The sequence below is a fragment of the Argentina silus genome, assembly GCF_951799395.1.
Source record: "Argentina silus genome assembly, chromosome: 1".
NCBI lineage: Eukaryota > Metazoa > Chordata > Actinopteri > Argentiniformes > Argentinidae > Argentina > Argentina silus.
The window spans coordinates 11,875,806-11,883,305 of NC_139655.1; the positions used below are offsets into that span (position 1 = coordinate 11,875,806).

At 48.2% G+C, this 7,500-nt stretch overlaps 1 protein-coding gene across 3 annotated transcripts in view; it reads right to left on the reverse strand.

The window, feature by feature from the left end:
- The window catches only part of kdm6ba (lysine (K)-specific demethylase 6B, a), a 73,109-nt gene that overhangs the window by 26,305 nt on the left and 39,304 nt on the right, over positions 1-7,500 (reverse strand). The gene's annotated exons all lie outside the window — the stretch shown is intronic.

The following is a 7,500-nucleotide window of genomic DNA, read 5'->3' on the forward strand; positions in this document are numbered from 1 at the left end:
ACAGACCGAGACCGAGACATAGACCGAGACATAGACCGAGACATAGACCGAGACAGAGACATAGACAGAGACATAGACAGAGACATAGACAGAGACATAGACAGAGACAAACACACACACACACACACACACACACACAGCTCCAGCAGAGAGACAAGTTGAGGTTTATGTGCCCTTTTCTTCCAGGGCTGAGGTTGTAGTTCACATCGGGTGACCTAAATGTCATCTACCCCCTCCTCCCTGCTTTCAACTCTTTACCCCTCCCTCCTCCCCTCTCCTCCTCCCCTCTTGCACTTTAGCTCCATCTGTGTCTCCTAAGGACAAGACTCTTGGTGTTGGCTTTTCACCTCGTCCACTTATTGAAGCTGATAACCTCTCAGAACACCCCCTCTCTCTTTCTCTAACTCTCTATCTCCCCCCTCTCTTGATCCCTCTCTTTCTCTCTCCATATCTCTTTCTCTCTTTCTACATCTACCAAGGCATCAACAACACATGCAAGTTGCAGGGCCTGCAGACAACACACACACACACACACACACACACACACAATTTACCATATAGATAGCTGGAGGCATGCTTTCGTGGGTGCAGATAAACATAGGGTCTGACAGTTGAGTCAATAAGAGTCAGGTATATATTCATCTGCCTGCAGCAGTCAAGTGGGCTGGGTGGTTAGGGCACTTGACCTGTGACCGGGGTCAAAGGTCTCCCTCCCTGGAGGGTCACAGCTGGTCTGGCCCTTATAGGCTCCTACAGGAAAGGTGGGACACTGGCTATTATGTGAGAGCTGTGAATGTGTAGTGATTATTGTGTAGTTCCACCTTAAAACAGATTGTGTGTGTGTGAGTGTGAGCGTGAGCGTGAGTGTGTGTGTGTGTGGGTGACTTTGCTGCTGTCTGAATGCTTAGCCTACATTTTCACCACAATGAAACACTCCCAAAAGCATAACAAAACTCAACTATATATACTCAAACACTGCCAACAGATTTCACAACAATGTTCTGAAACATCTTCTATGCCATATATATATGAATCTAACCCTAATCTGTGCAAGGTGATTCTATGTTGGATTCTGACCCTGGATCAGCTCTTAGAGAGACGCTGTGGGAGGAGACAGGAAGGAGAGTGAGAGTCAGTAGAGATAGAGGACTGGGCTGAGATCAGATGATAAGAGTGTGGCTGGGGGGAGCAGCACTGAATTTATCTGTGTCTGTAAAGGTTAAACAGTGGGAGGAACACCCTCTGACATTAACAAGAGAGAGAGAAGAGACAGATTAGGAGGGGGGAGGAGGGGAGGACAAGAGAGAGGAGGGAAAGGAGGGGGAGAGGGAGAAAGAATGAAAAGGGGGGGAACAAGGAGGAGTGAAATAGCCCTCAAGAGACCCAAGATGAAAAAGGAGGACAAATCTGCAGGGTGGGGAGATTCTTAGAAAGAAATAGTGGGAGAATGTAAAAGAGAAGGGCAATTCCCTAGTGAGAAGAAGAGAGAGATGAGAGAGAGAGAGAGAGAGAGAGAGAGAGAGAGAGAGAGAGAGAGAGAGAGAGAGAAGGGAGTGAGAAGTAGCAGAGAGAGTGAAGGAAGGCAAGGCCAGTAGGGGTGAGGCAGGGCTCTCTTGTGACAGCAGTGCTGCATGTGACTGGGCTCATGTCAAGGTCAGGATTGTAATGGAGCACTATTGTGCGTCTGTCTAAGTAATATTGTCTGCTGCACACCAACTGGGATTAGGGCTGCAACGATTATTAGTTGATTATTTCAATTATGTAAATGTGTTGTTTTGCATATTTATGATAGACGAGTCATTAATTATTATACCCCTACTATCTCTACATACTGACCTGAACACCCCTACTATCTCTACATACTGACCTGAACACCCTACTATCTCTACATACTGACCTGAACACCCTACTATCTCTACATACTGACCTGAACACCCTACTATCTCTACATACTGACCTGAACACCCTACTATCTCTACATACTGACCTGAACACCCTACTATCTCTACATACTGACCTGAACACCCTACTATCTCTACATACTGACCTGAACACCCTACTATCTCTACATACTGACCTGAACACCCTACTATCTCTACATACTGACCTGAACACCCCTACTATCTCTACATACTGACCTGAACACCCTACTATCTCTACATACTGACCTGAACACCCTACTATCTCTACATACTGACCTGAACACCCTACTATCTCTACATACTGACCTGAACACTCCTACTATCTCTACATACTGACCTGAACACCCTACTATCTCTACATACTGACCTGAACACCCTACTATCTCTACATACTGACCCATAGTGATCTACCTTCCACTTAGCACAGCCATTCCTATTGTACAGGGGAACTATCCTCATCTATCGGCTTGCTGAGACAATGTGTGTGTGTGTGTGTGTGTGTGTGTGTGTGTGTGTGTGTGTGTGTGTGTGTGTGTGTGTGTGTGTGTGTGTGTGTGTGTGTGTGTGTGTGTGTGCGTATGAGTGTGCCTACACACTTGTGTGAGCTTGCATGGCATGTGTGCAGTTGTCATGCTTGGGCTGCTGGAGTCCTTAGTCAGAGGTGATTCAGAGGGGCTCTTCATGTCAGGACAGCAGGCTTCATACCAGTGTACCTTAGCATGCACACACACACACACACACACACACACACACACACACACACACACACACACACACACACACACACACACACACACAGGGTTGTAAAAGAGAATATATAGCAGGAGCAGTGGGCTGGCAGGAAATGAGGTTCTGTCTGTCTCCCTTTCTGTCTGTCTGTCTGTCTGTCTGTCTGTCTGTCTGTCTGTCTGTCTGTAGACTTGTGTTGTGGTCATACTGTGTCTGAATAGAGTCATGAGGGCTCTCTCACGGGCTCGTCCTTAACTAACTCCCTCCTCTATCCACTCACATGAGCACTAAAAATCACATCACACTGGGAGAAAACTCAAAGCTGTGTGTGTTTGTGTGTGTTAGAGAGAGAGAGAGAGAGAGAGAGAGAGAGAGATGTAGAATGTGTCTGTTCTCAGTCCTATTCGTGAGAGTGTGTGAGTGTGTGTGTGTGTGTGTGGGGGGGGGGGTTAGCCCAGGCCTGGCAGAGAGAGAGAGAGATAAAGAGAAGTTGAGGGGGAGTAGAGTGTGGTCAGGTGTTGGGTTAGTGAACTTCTGCCACATGTCTTGAGAAAAGGTCATGGTCGACCAAGGTTGGCCTGCGAAGATCAAACGCATACCCACACACATACAGTCATGCACGCACTTACACACTAAAAGTCAGACAGATGGGCCGACACCCTCACAACCAAAGAGTCACAGACACACACTCAAACAGAGACGTACAAGTGCACTACACACACACTTACAAAACAGAGACAGGAAAACAGACTCACACCCACATAAACAGGGGTACAGAGACAGACAGCCAGCCAACCAGCCAGACAGTCAGACACAAACTGAAACTATTTGAATGCTGTCCTGGCTGTGAAACACACAAACAGAGGAGAGAACAACAGAAAAGAGGGGAGAGGAGAGGAGAGGAGAGGAGAGGAGAGGAGATGAGAGGAGAGGAGAGGAGAAGAGAGGAGAGGAGAGGAGAAGAGAAGAGAAGAGAGGAGAGGAGAAGAGACGAAAGGAGAGGAGAGAACAACAGAAAAGAGGGGAGAGGAGAGGAGAAGAGAGGAGAAGAGAGGAGAGAACAAACAGCTGGTGATAAATCACGTCTAGACAGAGGCTAATGAAAGCAGCTCAGCAGCCAGAGTGCTAAAATCTGGAGCTGTGAAGTGTGTGTGTGTGTATGCACACACTCTCATGAATATTTGAAGATGCTTTCAACATCTGTCACTTATTCACGTGGGTGTGGCTAACAAACACAAACTCTCTCTCAAACACAGACACAAACACAGACACACGCACGCCCACACGCACCGGCACCCGCACCGGCACCCACACACACACACACACACACACACACACACACACACAGCAACCACACCACAGCAGGCAAGCGTGGAAGGCGGCAGAGAGCGTCACACAACACCACTGTCGACAACATTAACAGTGACAACGCTACTATACTACCTATATGACGTCAACACCGAAACTAAACACCACTGTCTTTGACATCAACTCCCAAACCCCCCACATCATCTCCATCCCACACACACACACACACACACACACACACACACACACACACACACACACACACACACACACACACACACACACACACAATCCTGCCTCTCTCCTACATTGATCTATCATTTTGTTATTTTCGCTCGCCTGTCCTGTTTGCTTTTAATAAGGTGTTGTAAACAGGATGGTGGCCGGCGTGAGTAACGTGGGGCTGGTGTCAGGTCTCAGGTCTCAGGGCCCTTCACTAGTACAGCTCAGATACCTGTCTATGTACATACAGAGCCATTAGTGCCTTAGCAGCACTTCTGCTATAATCTCTGTCAGAGGGTATTAGCATCAGAACATCAGTGTCAGCTCCATAACACACTCCTATCTGACAGCACCACTCTGACTGCTCTCTGGGTGACTGTGACTCTGCATACCTGCCAGGTACAAACAACACTGAGGAGAGCTGCTGCTGACATGTCCATACACGTCACACACACACACACACACACACACACACACACACACACACACACACACACACACACACACACACACACACACACACACACACACACACACACACACACACACACACACACACACACTCAGAGCAATGTGTCTGCAGGCAGCAACTTCTGGCATGAACCAAACTCACAACCAGAGAGCTGACAAAACAGAAGAGCTAGCTGGAATTCAAGATTGTTTTTCTGTACGTGGTGTACGGCACAGCAGGTAGACAATGGTGACTTTTTAAAGTGTAGTGTGAGTTTTTGAGTGTGTGTGTGTGTGTGTGTGTGTGTGTTTGTCTGCATGTGCAATTCCTCTTAGTTTCAGGCACTATAGTCAAGGGTCTTAAAGGCAGTGCCTAAGGGGGAATTCTCACTGTGGAGTGTGTTTGTACAGTGTGTGTGTGTGTGTGTGTGTGTGTGTACTGTGTGTGTGCCAAAATACCTGTCTACTTGTCTCAGGTGATCTACATCGTTCTCAGTTGCACAATGACATTAAACACAACAGTCATACATTCCAAAAGGACTGTGTCACAGGTAGTGAGGTTACTGTGTTCTCATACAACCTTAATGGCAACAATTGATCTGAATGATTAAAGTATTGATTACTTTAATTTAAAGTTTTGTATGTATGTGTTATACATGTTTATACAGTATGTGTGTGTGTGGGTGTATGTCTGTATGTGTGCGGCTGTATGTGTGTGTGTGTGTGTGTGTGTGTGTGTGTGTGTCTGTATGTGTGCGGCTGTATGTGTGTGTGTGTGTGTGTGTGTGTGTGTGTGTGTGTATGATCTTGACTGAGGTGTGCTACATCCCCCATCTGTTCACACTCAAACACACATTAACACAAAGGCCCCTTTATCTCCACACACCACACATGATCCCCACATGGTGGTTTATACTATCATCAGAGGACCACACACACACACGCGCACGCGCACGCGCACACACACACACACACACACACACACACACACACTTTAGACATGCACTCAATCACTCACCCAGGCAAGCACACAACCCCATATTGTATACACTCAGTCACCCATCTACAGCAACCAAAGACAGCTCTTACTGGTGACTAGGATCTTAAAGGGGCAGTGTCAGTCTGGTTCGTTAAAGGGTAGGACGTCTGGCTGTCCTCCAGACACTGTGACCCCACACTTCCTGTGTCAGTCAGGCGCCACAGTACACACACACACACACACACACACACACACACACACACACACAGAGAGAGAGAGAGAGTTAGATACAGAGAGAGACAGAGATAGGGAGAGGGAGAGAGAGGGAGAGTTGTGAGGGGGTGATCACAGACCATGAGTAGGTTATGTGTTGAACAGTGCCTCTCCTCTGTTTATGTAGCCAAAGGCTGGTCTCCCGAGTCTCATAAACCCCCCTGTGACATCAACACAGTGTCGCTGATGTCAGCACAAGCCCAGTGCCACACTTATTAACATCCCCCAACCACCGCAGAGCCAGTATACCTTTGATACCAGCATGAAAAATGGAACGTGAATATGAGACCTGTCATGTCTAGGATGAATAATCGAACACATGCATAAATATTGTATAGGTGGCTTGTGTGTGTGTGTGCGTGAGTATGTATGTGTGTGTGCGTGTGTGTGTGTGTGTGTGTGTGCCAATGAAATATAGAGGTGATGAGGTGGGAGGGGCTGTGGTGACTTTATACTAGTCTGTCTGCGTCACCCCGGTAACGGACTGCTAATCTTGGTTGTAATCCTCTACTATAGGAATCAGAGTACAGCCAGTTTACAGTCGTGAAGTCCAATCACTCTACTGCCTTATAAAGCCTTATAAACCCACTGACATGTGTAGCAGACAGGATAGCTGCCCCCAGGTCGATGCTTGAGCGTGTGTATGAGTGTGGTGTGTGTTTATGAGCGTGGAGAGTGTGTGTGTGTGTGTGTGTGCATGCTTGTGTGTTGTGTGTGTGTGCGTGCGTCCTTGCCCAGCTGCACGAGGGCAGAGGAAATGAGGCGGAACTCAATCTGCCACACACCTGTCCGTCTCTCCCTGGAGGGAGGAGCCTGGGGGCTTACACACTCTATTCCTTCATCTGCTCTAGAAACACACACGCACACACAAACAGACACAACAGACTCACATGCACGCAAGCATAGACGCACGCACACACACACACACACATGCACTCACGCACAGACACACACACACACACACAAACACAGACAACACACACACACGCGCGCACGTGCGCACGCACACACACACACACACACACACACACACACACACACACACACACACACACACACACACACACTTGCCTTGCACATACTGAATGCATGAGAGAGATGATAATATATGCATAGAGTCAGTTCTCTGTCTGTGTATGCTTCATGAGAGAGAGCAATGATGTGTAAGTGTGTTTGCACAGCGAGCTGCCTGGTGAGAGAGAGAGAGAGAGAGAGAGAGACTATTTACAGACCAGACGGAGAGAGGAGAAGGAGAGAAGGAGCGTGGGTGACAGAGACACTTCAACACAGAGAGATGAAGAGATGGGGTAGGACAGAGAGAGAGCCACACAAGGAGAGAGACGGGGGGGAGGGAGGGAGGGAGGGAGGGAGAGAGATAGAAACAGTTAGGGAGGGAGGTAGAGAGAGAGAGAGAGGGAGGGAGGTACAGAGAGAGAGAGGGAGGGAGGTAGAGAGAGACAGTGAGGGAGGGAGGTAGAGAGAGAGGGAGAGGGACAGAGGGTTACACCAGGACGGTAGAACTCAGTGACATGACACAGATGCACTGAGCTACTGTGCAGTGAGAGGGGGAGGGGAGGAGGAGAGGAGAGAGAGGGGGGGAGGGGAGGACGGGAGAGG